General features: G+C 36.1%; 1 protein-coding gene and 1 pseudogene across 6 annotated transcripts in view; both read left to right on the forward strand.

Annotated features, from left to right (window-relative positions):
* Positions 1-21815, forward strand: part of LOC139963618 (uncharacterized) — a 343329-nt gene that overhangs the window by 103579 nt on the left and 217935 nt on the right. The gene's annotated exons all lie outside the window — the stretch shown is intronic.
* On the forward strand, positions 9442-9518 carry LOC139964410 (U2 spliceosomal RNA; annotated as a pseudogene).

A 21815-nucleotide genomic window follows, 5' to 3' on the forward strand; every position in this document is an offset into this window, starting at 1 on the left:
GCTTCGAATCATGGATGTGTTATACCGTAGTCCGACCACGCACTCTGTCAATCTATATGTGTACCTTCCTATATCTAACTGTTGATCAAAGTCACTGGTGTGTGGAGTTAGTACACATGAACTGCCGCGATGTCGTTGCCTCACGCTATTTGATGTTTTGTAAGAATTAATTGTAAACATATATGCTTTGCACAGACATTAAAATACAAATTTGATGTCGCGTTGTGTCGAAGAAGTTCATCAAGTCTAAGTTCCCCTCTGTCCGTTTAGGTTACTTGAACAGCATTGATCACATGCCCTGTACAATTAGTGCTTGATAACCAAGGTGTAACCTGCAATGTGGGATACTTATAAGATATATAAAAACAAGTGTCTATAGCAGGGTTTCCCTAACTAAATCTCAACAGTTCTCCATTTAAATGGAAAATCCACATATAAAATCCTAAGCTAATATATAGTGCCTGGCATGAATTATGAGACTATATACGATTCACATAAATACGTTAATGACTAAAGCGTTACTTTATAAGTGTAAGATAGTCCATACGGTGCACCCGTTTGTGCTAATGACGTCATTGTGACGAAATCCGAAAATTCTTCGTCTCCAGAAGAGAGAGATCAGAGGTAAACTAAAATAATTTGTTGTGTTCCTTGTAGGCTTATTCATCATTTAGTTGCAGTTTGTTGTCTGCTTCCCAAACATGACCTAATAGCCACCAAAATGTCTCTGAAATCCTTTTCCCTGAAAGGAGAAAACAAAAAAGGTTATGTACGGGAATTAATGTAGTCTATTTTAACCGCATCCGCGGAGTTTCAATTTAACTTTCATTCAGTATTGACCGATTTCAATAGATTTAATAAAATATATTTGATTGGTTCCTAATAAATTCGAAGTCAAAATATCTCACATGAAAAATGTGTGATGTCACCATACAGGCATTGTCGGTCTTACAGTCATATCTTTCCATACTCGCAGTCAGAGGCAAATCCAACTAAATAATTCTGATCAAAGATATGTAATATTAGACTAACCTATTCAAATTTGAGCAGGAAATTCAGAAGATATTACTTGATCGTTACGATAGGAGATGAATAAAGGGTGCCGGGATATTCATGATGGTACAGGAATGTTACTTTGTTAAGCGCTCACAATCCATTAGTGTAAAAACAACATAGCCAATATAAAGATAAATCATTTTGTTTTTTTGTCCTCTTTTCCTTGGCGGCGAAACATGGGTATTCGTTCTTTTTGCATGATGCTTTCATACAAACTGTTTAAGAGGCTTTACTCTTTTGTGTTTCTGTTTTTCAGTGGTCGGATTAATCGCATCAAGGCTAGATCAGGCAGGGTAAGTATACCTTAATCCAGATAATCACGAATGTCGTTACCGGCTTATCGTTCATCAGCTATTCATCAAAATATGCAGGAATTCAACTGCCCTTTTGTTATTTAAATTAACATCTATACTCCCATACGGAAAAGATAAAGACTGGTTTATCATATCTATCGATGTACTGTAAAGACCTACGCGTACAAGCCTGTCTGTGTACACTGTACGTGGGCTTTCAGTATATAGCCTTCATAAGCATACGTTAACTTAACCACTATACCTTCAATTGGACTGGGTTTTAGAGTGGGACCAGTTGTTTGTTACACAGGGTCTATTTTGGGTGACCTTTCTTAAATAGTAACTTCATTTGCACACTTCGGAATGGATTATCTTCTCCACAGTACCAACAATATTTATGGACAAATGCTCCTTATCGCAGTTTCCAGTAGAGCAATATTATATATATTATGATTGGCAGATAATGCAACCGGAATAACTCGCGTTTATTCCACATGAGCAAGCTGCTGGAGAATTTAGTCTGGTATAAGTCAATGCGACTCATTCCAACTCTTGTAACAATATTATTCTAAAAGTTCGACATACCGTAGCAATATGTTATGGTCTCAATTTTCGATGCCCACATTACCGTAATTCGGAAGTAAAAACAGGACCTGCTTACGTTCTTGGAGGCTAATTGGATACCTAAAGAAATTACAAACAGGATTTTCGGAACTAAATTCAGGATTTTCGGAACTAAATTCAGGAATTTCGAAACTAAATACACAATTTTTGTAACAATAAATACAATTTTTGGAACTAAATTCAGGAATTTCGGCACTAAATTCAAGAATTCCGGAACTAAATTCAGGAATTTCGGAACTAAATACAGGATATCGGAACAAAATTCATGATTTTCGGAACCAAATTTATGATTTTCGGAACAAAATTAAGGATTTTTGGAACTTAATACGTGATTTTCTTGCGTTCTCAGAGTGATTGAACTAATAACGAAACCTGTGTAGATCAATGAACTGATTGTGGCAACCCTCTGCCCGGATCAGAAGGCTCTCTGCTTATACGCTGTACGGAACACAAACAATCAAACGGCGCCATTTTGAATTCCCTTGCCCTGGATACTTTCAAGGGATATCTTGATTTCCAATCTAAGTTGTGTTAGAGTCTATTTGTCCATCGTGGTGATTGACTGATCTTTTACTTCGCCGGTCCGTGGTAAGTACCTAGGGACAGTAAGGGGACCAAGGGGAAGGAAGGGAACAGATGAAGAAGAAAAACCGTGAGTACACTTTTTCTATACTAAATGTTCCGGATCGTCTTACTAACACAGAACAAGTCGCACTCAAACAATTTTATTGATGTACATTGAGACCCAATTTGAGACCCATTTAAACCATTTATTCAACAGACACGAAACAAAGCGTTATGAATTACAAATCCAAACGCAATTATTAATAATTATTTGTAATTCCAAACTAACTACGCATAGTCAATTTATTCTATAGATAAAACAAAGTGTACTTAAAACTCGTACTTATTTAAACAATTTTTAAGTATCTAATTGCAATGGGGATTTAAACAAAATTAATCACTACAAAAAGTGCTTAAATTCTTAATTCCATTCTCTTAACAAATTCCCATAACTTATCTCGCGGATAAGTGGATCAACTCAAACCAGCGATTTAAAGAAATATGACATTTCATTCTCCTTAAAGAGAGAACAATATTTAGCGCATGCCTCTACGTTCTCTCCACGTTCTTCAAAATTGAAGATCACGAAAGTATCTATTATTTATTTTGCCTCGTAGCTCACTTGTATCTTCATCGATGATGGCGAAAAGAACAAATGTACAACAATTTTCAATTTTGTTTTTACAGCAAACGCAGGTTTGTAAAGATTTTTTTGGGGTAAACATTATTATGAAGCTGGAGGTGCTACCATGACATTACACTTGCATTTATAGTTCAGTAAAATATTGTTTTGATATATCATTCATTAAAAGACCTAGTTTTCAGCAAAACAGTATATAATTTTGCTTTCATGAAAGTATGTCGCTGGAGTACAAGCGTTTCACCCAATTATCCACACTGTGCCTCGTTAAAAAAAAAATCTCAAAGAAATGTTCTAGACTTCAGACATCGTTTGGTTTTACTTTTCCAACCACAAACATTACCGTAGCATTCCACCACACCTTATCTTCCATTCCCGAAAGAGTATGACTGGAATATAACTTATGCACTTGTGCAAAATAATTGCGAACGGAAGACCACGAAAAGGGATAATACTACCAGTGTATTTATATGTACAAAACGCACTATACCGAACGGCAGTTCCATACCTGCCGATGTCGATTCCATTCTCGGTGAGGTTCCAAAGAAAGACCATACCGAGGCATTCTGGAACCGGTTACACCAGCTACAACCGATCCTGAAAATAAAACCGTTTCAAGGTCAATTTGCTATGGGCACTTTTCGGTGATGTCAGTACACAGTATGCTATCCAATTATCACAACATTGTTTTATGCTTGTCACAAGTTGTTTGTATTTATGTAAATAAACAAATTAGGCTTATTAATGATCTATTGTTGTAGCATATATATTGATTGATACAACTGTTTTGTCAGTGTTGTAGGCCACATATATTCATAGATACAGCTGTTTGTTAGTGTTGTAGGCCACATATATTCATAGATATATATGTTATGTTAGTGTTGTAGACCACATATATTCATAGATATATATGTTATGTTAGTGTTGAAGGCCACATATATTCATAGATATATATGTTATGTTAGTGTTGTAGGCCACATATATTCATAGATATGTATGTTATGTTAGTGTTGTAGGCCACATTTATGCATAGATACAGCTGTTATGTTAGTGTTGTAGGCCACATATATTCATAGATACATCTGTTATGTTAGTGTTGTAGGCCACATATATTCATAGATACAATTGTTTTGTTAGTGTTGGAGGCCACAGATATTCATAGATACATCTATAATGTTTGTGTTGCAGGCCACATGCATTCATAGATACAGCTGTTACTGTATGTTAAATATATTCATAGATAGGGGTCTACATGTATTATATGTTAGTATTGTAGGACAAATATATTCATAGATATATATTATATGTTAATATTGTAGGCCACATATATTCATAGATACAGCTGTTATGTTAGTGTTGTAGGCCACACATATTCATAGATATATATGATATGTTAGTATTGTAGGCCGCATATACATACATATATACATCTATTATGTTAGTGTTGTAGGCCACATATGCATAGAAACATCTATTATATGTTAGTATTGTAGGCCACATATATTAATAGATACAGCTGTTATGTAAGTGGTGTAGGCCACAAATTCATAGAAACATCTAAAATGTAGATCTTGTAAGCTACCGATATTCATAGATAATAAAACGTAAGTGAATTAAGCAATATGTGTTCACAAGTTAGCTAGGTAATAGTTGTCAGCAACATATATTCAATATATTAATCTGCTATGTAGACAATACATATTCATTAAAAAATCCATTAAAATCCATAAAAAAATAAATCTATTACTCTTCGTAAGTATGCTAAGCCACAGACATTCATAGTTTAATCGTATTCATAAGTATTCTAATCTAAGCCACAGATAATCATAGTTTAATCTTAATCTTAAGTATTGTAAGTCACAAATATTCATAGATTGATCGTATTCGTAAGTTTACTAAGCCACAGATATTCATAGTTTTATGATATTCGTAAGTATTCTTTGCCACAGATACTCATTGATTAATCCTATTCGTAAGTATTCTAAGCAACATATATTCATATATTAATCATATTCGTAAGTATTCTAAGCCACAGATATTAATAGCTATAAATTCATCAGTATTTTAATCTACATATAACCATAGATTAATCCTATACATATGATTGTCTGCGTGTCTGGTTTTCTTCGTGTCTGGTTGTCTGCGTGTCTGATTATCTGCTTGTCTAATTGTCTGCGTGTCTAATTGTCTGCGTGACTTAATGTCTGTGTGTCTGATTGTCTGCGTGTCTGACTGTCTGCGTGTCTGATTGTCTGCGTGCCTGGTTGTATAGTTGTCTGCGTGTTTGGTTGTTTGCGTGTCTGGTTGTCTACATGTTTGGTTTTCTACGTGTCTGATTGTCTGCGTATCTAATTGTCTGCGTGACTTAATGTCTGTGTGTCTGGTTGTCTCCGTGTCTGATTGTCTAGTTGCCTGACTGTATGCGTGTTTGTCTGTATGCGCATCTGGTTGTCTGCGTGTCCTGTTGTGTGATTGTCTGATTGTCTGCCCGTCTGATTGTCTACCCGTCTGATTGTCTGCGTGTTTGATTGTCTGCCTGTCTGATTGTCCTGTTAAAAATATAGTCTTGTGTTTATAAAACGAGGTTACTTTGCCATGCTCCGTGTGTGTGCGTATGTGACGCCCTTGGCTCATAAACACGATAACTCAGCAATGGCAAGTTGGATTGAGGTCGTACTTAGTACATAGATGTGCCATACTTAGTAGCAGAACCCTATTGATTTGGAGCTCATTTCATGAATAATAACGAGGTCACGGGGTCAAACGTAAACATAAAACATAAAACGCAACCACAAGTCAGAATGTATTTATACTTGGTATTGATATGTTAGTAGAAAGCGGGTACATGGTGACATATGTTAAAGTTGATATTATGCATATTTATTAGAGGGCGGGGCTTAAGTTGATTTTCACTAAAATAGCTTGTAAACACGGAAACGGAAACTGAACAACGACAAGTTGGATTGAAGTCATACTTGGTATATACATATATATATATATATATATATATATATATATATATATATATATATATATATATATATATATATATATATATATATATATATATATATATATATATATATATATATATATATATACAGAACATACAGGTCTAAGCGTCGCTGAGTTACCGTATCCCAGTATAGACTTACATAGGCTTGTAACCACTGAATTTAGTTAACAGTGGTAAATGTCGAACGTTATTTTCATTTTGTTAATGACAGCAATTAAAATGATTTACTTCCTGTTACATTTAATTTATTTAATTTTCCTTTTAATCATAATATTATTGTTAGATGCTAAGCTCATGGTGCATCAAGCAAAGTATGTCGGCCGTATTTTCACAGCGTTGTAAATCTACGGAAAGTTCGTTCGAAGTATTCTCGCTGGTACCTTCGGTTCTATTTCTCTTACGTTACTCAATATAATGACGGCCATTGCGAGCTCATCACTTAGACTAAAGGCGTTGCAGCACTTTAGGGTATGAGAACGTGACTGCTGGTGGAAGGGGATTGTATAGCTATCAATGGTATCAGTTTGACGTCATATTATCAGCATACTTTATAGTCTTTGCTTCCGAATTCTTCTTTCATGGATGAAATTCGTACATATTTTTTTTTTTGTGTGGAAATTTCTTGATAAATTCTCGACACTTTAGAAGGGTCGTCAAACCACTGTCCCGTTGACCTCCTACTTATGTAAGTACACTCGTTTACTAAATTACTGTAAGAACAGTAAGTCATAAGTACAGGCTTCATACTTGAACAAAATGGTTACTTTTTCATTCCTTGCCCGAAGGCTCAAGGAATCTATTCGATGTTGATTGCGTGTGTATGTATATGTGTGTGTATGTGACGCCCTTGGCTCGTAAAAACGATAACTCAACAATGGCAAGTTGGATTGAAGTCATACTTGGTCCATATATGCGCCACAATGAGTAGATGAACCTATTGATTTTGGTGCTCATTTCATGACTAATAATGAGGTCACGGGGTCAAACGTGAAACTCTTCAATGCTAATAACTCCGCAACCAAAAAGCAGACTTTATTTATACTTGGTTTTAATGTGTAAGTAGATAGCAGGTACATGGTGATATATCTTCAAGTTGACATTATGCATATATATTAGGGGGTGGGGCTTAAGTCTATTTTCACTAAAATAGCTTGTAAACTCGGTAACTGAACAACGACAAGTTGGAGTGAAGTCATACTTGGTACATATATGCTCCATTTTGAGTAAATGAACCCTATTAATTTTTGTGCTCATCTCATGAATAATCATGAGGTCACGGGGTCAAACGTGAAACTCTTCAAATGCTTATAACTCCGCAACCGAAAAGTCAGAATTATTCATACTTGGTATTCATGTGTTGGTAGATAGTGGGTACATGGTAATATATGTTCAAATTGATATTATGCATATTTATTAGGGGCGTGGCTTAAGTCAATTTTCACTAAAATAGCTGGTAAACACGGTAACTGAACAAAGACAAGTTAGACTGAAGTCATACTTGGTAAATAGATGCGCCATATTGAGTAGAAGAGCCAGATTGATTTTGGTGCTCATCTCAAGAATATTAATGAGGTCGCAGGGTCAAATGTACACATTTTCAGAATTGAATCATACTTTGTGTGAAGGTGTTGGTAGATAGCTGGTACATGATAATGTATGTTCAATGTGATATTATGCACATTTATTAGGGGGCATGGCTTGAGTTGAATTTTGCTAATAATAGCTTGTAAACATGATAAGTTAACATAATTTGTAAGTAGGTCCACAGGCAGTGAAAGAACCTGTGTTAATCAAGTTAATCAACAATGACGAATGCTTGGGATTATAATCTCAAGTGGCAAGGAATCACAATAAGCCCACTGGCTTCTGGTTGAACTTTTATTCTCCATCCCAAATAGCGTAGGATTAATTGTGGTCTGGTACATGGTTTTGTCCAATAGACCTATATTAGTTGTAAGTAAGGTTTAACGATACTTTTAGAACTAAAGATAAAGCTATTTCCTCGGGTAACGCCATCGCTGTGTAAAACGAAGTTCATATGCACTCTTGGATGGTTTGGCTAATTAGATGTGTAATTGATGGCTTCATTATAAACACTAACGGTATAACGTAGGCGCATTTGACACAAACATTGTCAAAGAGAGGTGATAGATGCCATCAGCTGGTGTGCGTGCGTGCCTTGTATTGAAATGAAGCTATGTTAGAATCGTTTATTAACAAAGTAAAAGAGTAAAAGGCATTTAGATGAACAATTTCATTTAATTAACAGATATATGCTTTGAACAGAGGAGGTGATTGACGCATTACGGTAACCCCCTTCTCCACCCCACCCCCCCCCACCTATGTAAGAGTTTGCACAATAATGCATAACTCTTAACTTTGTGGGACTCAGATTTATCTGTTTTTGACTAAACGCTTCGAAACTCTCTATTTAAGAGCAGCCAACTGGTTGTAAGTTGTAACCATTAGTAGGTCTCGTAGTATGTGAGTATTGCATACTAGTCAAAATGACACGATAAAACAAACTCAACAAAATACAGATGTAAACAGTTTTCATGAAGTGAATTAGAATGATTAAACTACACTAATGGAAAGAGGTCTGCGGTGAAATAGCTAAAGAATTACTTTCTTGGATGTGTAAGTTATTTATTGTTATGGTAACCAGCGTTAAATTTACTCGTCTTGCTATGAAAACACCAAATCGTCACCAAAACAAAAAGAAAAGCCACGCAAAACATTACAAAAGTCTTTTGTAAAAGTACATATCTTTCAACATATCAGAGGCCACCAACAACTGTCTATTAAGCAACATACCATGTTGTGCACCCGTCACTCACACTCTTTAGTATTGCTGTGAATCGTTAGCGGTACTACCTAGCCATGAACTATGGATTAACATAAGTTCACATTTGCTATGTTGCTATGCTGCCCTCTGTTCCTTTCACTGTTACACAACCAAAATGAAAGACACGATCGTGACTAGCTATCTTACCAAATCGTCACAATTGACCTTAATATTTTTTTATCGTATGATATAGTATACGTATTTAATATCACTGGCTTATCTAAATAAACACGTATAAGGTAAGATCACCCAGGCCCTAATAACATCAAGTTATATGGTCCGTCAGATACTCAGCTCGTTCAGTCATCAGATTCAAAGTAACATGACGATAAATAGAGGATCATTATGAATATTGATAAACATTAAAAGTATAGCACATAGGACACATGATACAATCGTATCATATGCTTCTCGGCCTTTTGGCTAAGATCATGTGTAGTATCTGTTCCCTTTCGAGGGGAATGGTGATGCACACCCGACGATGATCACACAGTCACAGTCCCGATGCAAGGGGACTGGGGCTGAGAGCGGATCAGTCGTTTGGTAGTTTGGTTTTCGTGCCCAGGTTCTTTCCTGGGTGACTTTTTCTTAAAAAGTATCGTATCATATGACAACTATTTTGATTATTTTGATAAATATTCCTCTTCCTTTTATAACGTTTGACACAAGAAAGGTTTAGCTATCAAAATAAGATTCATCCTCTCCGAACTGGGTTTAAATTAATAACTTCAGGACTGGACACAAATGTCTGAAATAATTTTGTAGTAAGCCTATAAACGTTCATCGAATGGAAACGGATACGATCAAACTTGATCTGTGAAATCTGCTCATTGTGTTTGTTTGCCATGTTTTGTTTTTTGCTCTGCTATAACAAAGCTAGTGGGGGTGGAGAGGGGGTGCAAGGGTGGGCATGGACGTCGTGGACAAAAGTGCTCCATAAAAGCCCTCCTTCTTTCCGTAGTTACAACTTTGAGAATTTTGTTTTTACAGTCAAGTCAAAGGCACCCCTCCCCCTATCCATAAAGTTCGGGCCACTGTAAGCGTTCACTTTTCAACGCTATAAATCTGTATGTTACCTGTGTCTTATTCCGCCTAATGTGTGTGGGATATTCTTAATAGTGTTCACTGTTTCTGATTCTATCTAAACTGTTTATCTGATTCTATCTAAACTGTTTATGTTGTAAACCACTAAAATACCACTGCTGTCAGTTAAGGTTTTATATTTATAACATTTTATATATTTAGTTTCATCAATAAAAGTGACTGGATTATAAAATCTAACACGAAGACAATGATGTCAGTTCTACGAATGTAACACAAAACTTACAGTAACATTAACAACGCAAATAACATGTTTACAGTAAAGTACATATTTGTCACGCATTAATGGTATTGAAAACTTATCCAAATAGTGTTGAAAATTATCCAATTTATTTATACAGAATTTAAATAAATTATCCCAAAAAGACAGAAAAGGAAAATATAAGAATGCACTCCAAAAAAAGTGTAAACAATATTTAAAGTATTACAAATTATTATTTCGTTTGCTCTGATAACTTCAAATTACCAAGAAACAATCACACTTCCCATGACGTCATCCTTCAATCACTACGTCATCAGTATATATGACCATCTTTCTCATGAACGTCAAATGATTAAAATCACAATCAATGTAATATAACAGTGTAATCTAATACTCAGTTAGGTCAATTTGTTATTAATCTGTATATTATATATCACGTACACTCGATAATTAGGAGAGCCTATTTTTACTTGTATTGTGCTTTATTTCCTTACCACATTTTTACATAATGGCCTAACTTTTATATGACGTATCTGTTACGTAATGTTTTGAATCATTACTTATGAAACTATATCATTTTTGCCATTGTTCACACTAAATGTCATTGATTGGTTATCTACCACCCAGGGGCTATTTTCTAATTTATTGATCGCTGTTTATCTGGAAATTTCAACAACTGTTCCAAAATTGAAATTATTTTCTTAAAAAATGACATCTTTTCTAGAAATTGTCTTAAATTCTTTTAATAATGTTAGGATTGTGGTACTTAAGAAGTGGAAATTTCGAAATAACAGGTCGATCTTTTCCCTGTTAATATACACTTTGCATTTTTTTAATCTCGTACTTTCACTACTATATTTCAAACTTTCGCCTATTTTCTCTAACTTTCGACTTAAAGATGGCAAGGTTTAAAAAAAGTATTTTGACTTAACACATTGGTGTTGTATTTCATAATTGGACTTATACCTTATGATGTCGTCTTAATTCCTAATCAGTTCAACTATGTTATCTCAGAATATCAACGTTTCTTGATTAGATTGGTATTAGGTAATATGGGGGCTAAAAAAGGACCACATGGATAAACTGTTGACATTTCGACTTAGTGTGTCGAAAAGTTAACCGATTTATGAAATATGTAAAAAACAAGATGTACATTGATATAGTTGCTATGAGTATTTCATCTACTTGATATATGCCCCATATGATATGGTTGTTCTTATGCATATCTCTGGTATGAAAATGAAACTTGTGAGCAACATACTTAACAGGGCGGGCACAATGATTTACTGGGGAACAATTGCCCACCCATGCAGTTGGTATGTTATTTACTTCGCTGGTGTAGGGTTCTGACTAAATCATGTATATTACACATTATAGTATACACCTCGGTCTAACTTAGAGATTTGTGTGACCACACTCATATGTCCGCTACGAGCTATACTTTTGTCATGCTTTATTCTCTGTTTTGAAAAACATAAATGGTCTTGTCTAATTTATAAATTACTGATGTAATTTTCGTGACAGTATCATTTATTTTTCTCTAACGGATGAGGATGGTACAGCCCGATTGAGAAGATTCATAGGTGTGGGATGCGGGAGGGGGGGGGGGTTAGGGAATAACGGGCTGCAGCCTCCAACAAGATATTTCCGTGAAAATTCGGGCAGTATTCTGATGTTGTTTTTGGAATGCACTATATATAATCTGACATTGATGTTATGGAGTTTTGACACAGTTCGCTCTATCATGCCTTCTCTGTCCAAGACGATGTTATATGTATCACTGTTGGCATGCCTTATATAAGAAACTCGAATTTCAATGTTGATGGGGATCTCATCAGTTTGTCCTTCCATCAAGGGCGGCGGGAAGCACTTTTAATCTGGGGGGGGGGGGGGGCACCAACGTCGAAGGGCACTTTGCAGAAATTCGATTGGACTGATGCAGCCTGATATTTAGTACCCTTTATAACTCTTATTGTATTATCTTATTTGCGTATACACATCACTCCATCATCGCTACCCCCCCCCCCACCCCTCAAGGAAAAAATGCATACTAGCACTAAATATCTAATGTGCAAATTGGGAAACAAGGAAGAAGACAAAATGAGGTGAAATCTTTATAAAGTCCAAGTCCCTGCACACGCGATCGATACATGCATGAAAGCAAATGAAATATGTCAAAATACTGAAAGAAAAATAATTTTCTATGCTTTTTTCAATGGTTAAAGTGATATTATTATGATCATTATTATTGTAACGACTTTCCCAATAATTATAACCAATTTGGAAGGGTTATAACACGGCAAATGATTGTATGTTATTGGCATGCGATGTAATAACCAACTCATGCCTATATGATATGCACATAACATGTTGAACGCGGGCGTAACGCGCGAAAAATATTGGTAATATTTTTCGGGCAAGTCGTTACAGCCCCCCCCCCCCCCCCAGTAAATTGGGCTTCTACGCCTGTGGTATAGTTAACATTTAAACTTCCCGAAATATTTCATTCGACGTGGGTTTCGCTTTGTAAACTCTTTTCTTATTTTGAAATTTTTATGTAGAAAAAGGGCACATTTTTAACCTGAGGAAAAGTGGGGGGCACGTGCCCCCTGTGCCCCCCCCGGTTCCGCCGCCCTTGCCTTCCATACTGGTTAACATTTTCGGGCAAATCGTTACAGCCCCTCCTCCCCTCCCTCAGTCAAATTGGACGCCTACGTCAATGAGCGTTGTGCGAGTGAATATCTTTTATCACCAAGAGGCTATATTCAAGGAATGACTAATTTTGTTGCAAACTTTGTAGGTTTCATTATAAATAATTTGATCAATCTATTCCGAAAATTTTCTGGAGGATTTCAGAACGTAGTAGGCCCTACATGCTGTACCATAAACTACAATTGTTAAGAATAGATACAAGAAGAGTAAATTTCTAATAAAATAGAAAATACCAATGTATTTAATTACACGTTTACATAGATTGTTACCGAGACAACGCTCAAAGATTGCTGAACAACGTAGTCGGAGTTTTTAACACGTTTATTTGCTCACGTGGTTCAACAGGACCACGGTGAAAACTAAAAGGTAAAAATATCAAAACCTTACTATACAAATATTAGTGAAACAAACACATGAATATGGCGCACAAATCAATAATAACATAATACAGAATAAGATTTCTCATATAAATAATGCACAAAAGGAAGAACTTAAAGAAGTATAAGAAATATACATTTGGTAACATGAAACATGAAATATAGAGTAAGATTAACAACAATTACACCCTTAATAATAATAACGCTCAAATTACAATCGTTGCCGGGCAAAACTAGTCGCACGACAAACTGCGATATACAGGGGCATTCAGGGGCTTACAGTGGTTTTCTGGGGTTTATTGCGGCTTTCTGGGATTTACGGCGGCTTTCTGGAGAATGCATAAAATACCAAGAAAAATAATAACCCCTGGAGAGATACTCTACGAAGATGATATTTTAACTCAAGATACTCTTACAAATAAGCAAAACAATAAATACACGAAAAGGCAATAATATAACAGGCACAAGCATATAGCAAAATCACAATTAAAACAAATCTCAAGAATGCGATATTTAAGAAGTACGCAATTAGGTTATATATATATATATATATATATATATATATATATATATATATATATCCCTGTAATGCTTTTATAAAACATAATATAGGATACATATTACTTAGGATTTCTGTTATGAGAGCACATGCTACGCCACTCTGAACCAGGAGAGGAAAGAAGCATATAACTCACATAATACGTTAATATGCATCGATTACGTTACTATATAAAGCAAGGAGGCGGGTATAAAAGGTCGCATCCTAAACAGCTAAACACCATTGGGCGAGGGCAGCATTGACCTTTGCTCGACTTCGTCCAAGTTGAAATTTCCTTTTGACCACGCTAAGGAAATTTTAACATCGGCAACGACGACATAAATTATTAATATGTTGCTTCCGTGATAAATTTTCTTCAATAATTTAATCTTAAGTATTTTTTTAATTGTTAATTAAAAATATGAAATACCATCAAGTGCAAAAAATCGTAAAATTAATGACTATTATTACGAGCATGGAAATTGTGTTGCTGGTTTGTTAAATGTGTGAAGTTAACTTGCTAACGTCAAAGTGCATCAATACATTTACTAAACTATGTCTTCTTATAGAATGTATTATATTTGTCTATTATCTGTATTACTCCCGGGAGGGTGGTATGACCAGGGTCGGGGCAGCCTCCCAGTAAAGTCAGCTTTCCCTTTTCTTAGTTTGAACTTTTTTTTCGGAAATGCTTCCATTCTGAAAATATTTATCTTTTCTTACGTTTACTGCATTAATTACTGTTTTTTTCCGGAATGATTCTGCTATCATACAGTATCACGACTCGATCAGATGTGCCCCCCCCCTCCCCCTTAACCACATGAAACATTGATTATGTTCCTTCATTCCCTGAATAATACAACAATTCGGAAGACGATCACTGAAATCCGTACATAAGATACCAGATAACACCTTATTGCCAAGTGAATCATTTGGTATTTAAAGAATCAATTGCCAGTGAGACTATAGCTTTGGTACTTATTTCTGATTAGAAGAGTAATATAGTATACGGTAAGATTCGTCCAATACGGCAACATACAGAAACGTTGTAATCAAAGTCGAAGTCTTATTTGTACAAACCCTTTGGATAGCAACGGCAAATCGTTAAAAAGGTTGCTATTACTAGCATCGAAGAGTCTGTATCGTTTGTCATTTTGATAAAAAAGACAACCAACAGGTAGAAAACAAATTATCAAAGGGACATTAAAATTCCGCTTGGATATATTAAATTAGTAAATGTTAATAATTTTTATGTAGTTAACATGTCGTTAAATGTGTTAAATGGCATCGCAGAAGACGTATGAGGAACACGCGTATTTGTTTATGTATTATAAATAAGGATCTTGTTTATGTATTATTTAATAAGGTTCTCATTCGACCGATCAACAGTTTATATTACATGCCAACATTTCGCATTACCAGTTGAACCCCTCCGCCAAATCTTATGAGTTACATGTACGACCCTTGCAATATCATCTGCGAATTAATCACGGAACACATCCGGAGACTATACATGTTAAGTTTATCAATACCGCCCTCATTTATTTCGGTAAACATTTCTTACTGTTTGCTCAGCAATATCAAAATCACAGTTTCCACATTGTAAGGATAGGTGGACGTCACACTTAACAGTGGCTTCCAGCTAAAAGTTTAATATAAGTACGAGACCCTCCTCTTTTCATTATTACGATTGTGAGAAACTTTTGAGAAAATGTGTTACCCTCAACTCAATCTCACACCTCCAACTATCCATAAAGTTTGCCCCTCCTGCCCCAACGCCCCCCCCCCCCCACCCCGCCGCGATACAACCTTCTTCCGCCATTGCTTAATATCGAGAGTAGTTACACAGCAATATGCTGTTAGAAATCTTCCTTTATCTTTCTCGACGCTGCACAGCAGAGAATAATTACGTTTTACTTCTTGAAGGAACAGGCGAGTTGTAGTCACTTCAAATGATTTTTATCGAGTTGACAATGCAAATACTCGACTTGATAATTTTGGCCAATATATGAATAGAGCGTATACTTGACAACTCGATCAAAATTATATCTTTGACTTGTTGCCAAATTACGTGAAACACACCAAACTCGGATTTGTTTTATTATTTTCGTCAAGAGGTAACGTTAGCGTAACTAGTCAGATCAACAAAAATGTATAACTTTGAAGTGTTTTGAAGAACTCGCCTGTCCCTTCAGAACCACCGTAGATTTGTCACCAGTGTTGTATAGATATGTGATTAAATGTATGGATATTGTATATTGTCATGGCATTCCTACACGCACGTTACGATAACGTGATTTGTATTTTTTTTTCAAATCTACTACACTTTTTTGTCATGTGCATGTGTTTTGTCATGACGAGTAATTCCAGTAATCACCCGCTGTTTATTGAATTTCCAAATAGTCTGAAATGTTCCATTGCGGGGACGGGGCGAGATTTTTCCCCAAACAGGTTTTCAGTTACGGAGTTTTCATCTAATCAGATTGCTCGTGACGTCAGCATCAGTAATGACCATCACTAGATAGAAAGTTGAAAGACATACACTGAATCAGAAGAACGATAAGGCCCATGGGTCTTAAATATCAAAAGATGAATGAGTTCATTGACGTCACTGAAACATGATGAACACATAAAGTGTTGTTGTTGATTGTCCTGTAACACCATGTTTTACCTCCATGGTGACACCTAGTTAGGTCTACTTACGGGGTTGCCTTCTAACCACCCTAAGTTTACCTTTAATGCTTGGATCACATGTTGACCTTACTGATGATACATACGCTACATTGCAAGATTCGTGAGCCGTTCTATTGCAATCGGATTCCATTCGTTAAATGGTTACACTAAAATCGCATGTCTAAAATGAATATACGCAAACAAGACAGCAGCAATAGTTTGAATCGGTACAATACGTGAGTGCATTGCGCGACTATAGGACTACGGTAAGTCTGCAAATTTTCCTGCCTAAAATTTGGGAAATGATTTGTGAATAATAAAGTTTAATTTACACAACTTTACTGTTGAATCACATGTATCTCCATTGAGTTAGATCATATATAGTGGAACTCTATTGAATATAGACAGTACATATAGGACTAAACGGTATAGGCCGAAGCTCAAATGAGGTGTGAAGAATGCTGGGTAACCGCCATCAATGACTGATATCCTTGGAAGAAATATTTTTGGTGGAGAGGAAGTTGATCCTTTTTGTTGAGTCAAAGCATAGACACAATCTACTAATATAAACAATCCTGCCATCTCGAGAAAAGCTCTGACCAATGTTAAGAAGTGGTTCTAGAAGCACAGTAAACCCGGGGAGGGAGAAAGGGGTGGGCGGAGTGAGAGCTAAACTGTTTTTGCATCACAACACAGTTCTTAAATATCCATACTGTGTGCAGTATAGTGTGCAGTATGCGCGCTGTGCTATGTTATCGATAAATGCCTTCACAGGAAATTTCGATCAAACATCGATAGTAGATCATACAATCTAACAAACTTGTGAGCTAAATATGTCTAAACCAATTCCAACGATATCTACATATAGCCTACTTACGAAAAGCTCCGGGTAATTTTTGAACGGGTATATGTTCGTTGCAACGAATTGTTTCAGACATTTTGCTAACCGCGAAGTATACGGTTTCTATGGTGATGAAGAAACCTCCGACCAATTATGAGCGACTATTTTCACACAATTGCAAACCTGTTTTGGACAAAACATCGCGAACAGGGCAGGGCATTGGTACGTTTCCCATCCAGTTTTGTGAAAACTGGTTAAAAAAGGAACTTTTCCATATTTTCTTAATGTCGTTTTGTTGATAAATTAAGAAATATGTAATTTTAAAGTGCCTCTTTTTGTGAATACCCCCCCCCCCCCCTTCGCAACTCCGGTAGATTACCGTAAAGGAATGATGTGAGTATTTGGGCATACATGGTAATATGACATACTATTTTAAGAAATTCATGCATTCACTTGAGAAGAAGGAGATACGATATAAAGGAAACAGAATATATATATTGGAAACGTATATATATTATCATTTGAGTTCCTATTTAAAATGGTATAGTTTGTTAAATCACCATTGTAAGTCCATGATCCCGTCCGGATCGAATTCCCGTCGGATACCAAATCCACTTTTGAAATCAATTTTGTGTAACAAAATGAAAAATAGCCGCATTTATGAAACGTTGAATAGCGAGTTACATTCTGGTACATTAAACAAATGAACAATGAAGTAACTAGTTTATAATTCAAAGAACAATTCACATATACCCAGCCCCCCTCCCCTCCCCCCAAACCTACCATCACACACCGCTACAATTGCCCCCCCCCCCCCAAACCTACCCTCACACACCGCTACAATTACCAAACCATGTTGGTTCTTGCAGATACATGTAAGGACACTACAAACAGTAAACAGCATTAATAAATATTTCCTGTTAATGATTCATTGTCTTCATAGCAAAAAGGCAGAATATAACAACATTTGGCATCTAAGCGCCCTTCCACTTTACACATGCGCTTTCCTGGGGTACATCGAATGAGCCCTGAATTTGAGTATCCGACAGTAGCACTGAATATACCAGTATATTTGTTATGGTACCTTATCATATAGGTTAACGACTCCCCACTGGGCCAATGTTGTCTTAGAAAATGATAGTTGTAGGACAAAAAAATAGCTTTATATATACTCGTCAAAACAAACCGTCACCATATCGCAGATGAAGCATTTTGCAAGAAACATCAAGAACAACCAATTCTATCTTTCGATGAAGGTTGTTATATTGACATATCGACTTCTGAAATATACTGCTGCTGTTACCATGGTATCGTTGGACGTGGTTTATAATCAAGAGCATAATATTTTTCAGGACATTTGGGTGGAAAGGGACGGTGTAGTGCGGATTGTAAATAGATCGTGGTGGAAACATTTGTGTGAAGGTGAGGTTAAATGCTTATCATTGTCGGGGTTTGAATATATACAGAAATAAAAACACGCACAAACATCGTGACTGTGTCATAGTACACTTCCGTACAACGTACAATACGTCAAAGAAGAGGCTAATGAAAGTCTCGGTTTGTTTTGTTCGGTTTGAATTTTGGTCACCATCACGGGACCATGTTGAAGTTATCAGCTGATTACATCTGTCATATTAAGTTAGAATAGTAGGAAGCCTTAGTGAAGTACTTCAAAGCGGTCTCATATTACGCTTCACACTCTTCTCCTATTTCGGCCAAACTGAGCAGACGGAATCTGGTTTAGAGGTAACAGCGATAGAATCGTCAAAAAGTACGTTATTATCAAATGTCGTATAAGTGGTAAGGCGCAGAGCATGACAATACATCAATAAGCAAACCAAATTTAGAGTAACGTCGATGATACCCAAATTATACGAATTTTAACCCTTTCTTAAGTTTATAATTTTACCTCGGTCACGTGTCATATCACATTGAATGACGAATTATATAAAACTCATCGTCAGTTATCAGCGTGACGTCATCACCTCACCATTTCCATCAGAAGATGACATCATGCGGTAACAAATACAATGCAATCTTCATGGGAGGATTTACAAAGAAATAAAGTACTGTATATAACACTGTTAATGTTGGATTCATCACAGAGATCATCAAATAGATCTCCAACATGACACACTGTCCTGAATTGTACAAAAAGTAAAACAAGAAAGGTTTTCCAGGCGATTTATTGATCACATTAATGACATATGAGCATGAACAATAAGTAACCAGTTTACACTAAATTAATTAACCGATTAACCGTCAAAATTTAGCTTATAGTGATCTACTCACACCACTCACGATCTGTGTTTTCCTTGATAATAATAGATCAAAGAATCGTTAAAATATCGTTCATTAGTACTAAATGATCACAGTTCAAAGTAGCAGTTTGCGTATAAGTTGATCCTAATAAGAAAATAAAATAAATGTTCAATAAATTGCTAATCAGTTTGGTCTTGTTGTTTTCTTATTATGTCCGATTGAAGAACAAATGATTTCACTTCCGTTTCACGTTAAATTACTTTAATCAGTTCATCATTGGTAATTTAGTACGTAAGGTTTACATTACTTTAATCAGTTTCTCATTAGTATGTACGGTTTAAATAACTTTAATCAGTTTCTCATTAGTAACTACGATTTCAAGAAGTTTGACCGTATCGGTACCTGTATTTTTCAATTTCGAGAGAGAATAGGTGTTGTCAAGGTCTTTTTTGTTTGTGTATGTAATGGGAAAAGCCGAGAATATTATCACGTACAGTACATATAGGATGTACAAAGAAAGCATAAGTAATGTATGTTTCTAACATATACCAATTTATAGCATGTTTGTATAGTATTACCATTACACTTGGAACCCTATTAACCCATCATTTTAAGACTTTTTAGTTTTTAAAATTTGTCAAACAATAACAAGACACGAACAATGTCTTCATATTCGATCGGTTTATATCATTTACTTATATTTACCAACGGAAGCAGTTATACATATTAGGTTTTTGTATATTTCAAAAACCAGATGTACTTGTATGACATAGAATAATTCGTACTCGGTACTCGGCTTCTAAAATACTGTACACCAATATTGGTTCTCAGTGCATGGCTACAACACTGTTGCTATTTCTTCAGTTTTGTTTTATATAATTCTATTTGATCAATTCTTCAACAAACAGAACAATTTACTTCTTAAAGGCATATACTACGTTTACAGCAATAATCAGAGTATAACCCATCATTAATTAACTTGGACTTGCTCATGATTTTCTTCAATAAACATAACTTGCAGCCTGTTAACCTCTATTACAAAAATGACTTATAAATTATACTGGTGTAGACAGTCAAATAGCGGCTGTTTGAAGTCACTTAGATTATGAAAAACAGGGACTATGTGCAGTTGCTGGTCAGGGGCGTATCCAGGGGGGCGCAACAGGCGCGCGCCCCCCCCCTATTGGCCGTCACCAAAAAAAAAAAGAGATTAGCAAAAAAAAAAAAAAAAAATTGATGACGACCTTTATGTGAGATGTCGGTGATCGCTCACCCCCCCCCCCCCCTCCCGTATGCTTTATTTTTTGTTTGCCCAAAAAAGGTTCTGGCGAAGTTCAGCGGCATAATAGTTTTAGAAACATAGATGGTAATTGTGTTTGTATTATCACTATAAACACTAAGTGACATGCCAGCCATACTAAATTGTGCATTTTGTGTCCATATTTACTGGAAATGTTGCTTATTATTAAGGTCGAAAAATGGATCACATATGGCCATGTTCCCTCGAACAGCTGAGAATCTCATGTTATCAGGGTTTCACCTGGATGCCCTAGCAATCGGTACCTAGGAATGTAACTATGTGTAATTGTGTATTGCATGTGTATAGGCCTATAATAGCCTGCATGAGGCCATTTTCTTCATCGAATAATATAAAAGAGCTCTCGAACATTCTAACGTTGCGCCTGAAACAAGATTGACAGGGGCAATTTTCCCAAAATAACACCCGAAATTTAAAAAAAAAAGTATTTTGGATCCTGAGTATGAGATATTTCGGACATGACATCCCTATTTTAAAGTTGGGTATATGCCGCTTGGAAACCTCGGGAAGTGCCGTTTCCGGCCATCTAGAGGGTTTGTTAATCCCAAAATTTTCTTGTACGCTTCGCGCCAACTGATGGTGGCGCTACGCTTAGATAGTCAACAAGGTCATACCCCCCCCCCACTCGAAAGTACGGATCGCCGCCCATGCATATGGCACCATTTTGCATTTCACCCCTTCTTCGAAAGCAAAAATTGTCCACCACTCCCCTTAGACCCATCCCCCAGGACGGCGATCATTCATGCCTGGCGC

The sequence above is a fragment of the Apostichopus japonicus genome, chromosome 22, assembly GCF_037975245.1.
Source record: "Apostichopus japonicus isolate 1M-3 chromosome 22, ASM3797524v1, whole genome shotgun sequence".
NCBI lineage: Eukaryota > Metazoa > Echinodermata > Holothuroidea > Aspidochirotida > Stichopodidae > Apostichopus > Apostichopus japonicus.